Below are 255 nucleotides of genomic sequence, written 5' to 3' on the forward strand. Positions count from 1 at the left end.
CTACCGTGTGAGCTATCCACGAACACAAAAATATTCGTTTCAAACCCAAAGCCATTTCTAGATCCCTCTCTCACCCACTTCTTGAGATCGCCGATTCGTTCACCACCATCGCGAAATAATTTTGACCAGCAGTTAAGCTTAATACCAATATCTCATCACAAACATATAACATAGAAACGATTGAGACATTGAGTATGCTCCGGTGTATGGGGTGAATTTTTAATTCAGAAAGTGAGTGGAGCAGGCACTTATGTT

The sequence above is a fragment of the Berghia stephanieae genome, chromosome 3, assembly GCF_034508935.2.
Source record: "Berghia stephanieae isolate SIO BIC M18660-M18661 chromosome 3, UCSD_Bste_1.3, whole genome shotgun sequence".
In the NCBI taxonomy this organism is placed as follows: domain Eukaryota; kingdom Metazoa; phylum Mollusca; class Gastropoda; order Nudibranchia; family Aeolidiidae; genus Berghia; species Berghia stephanieae.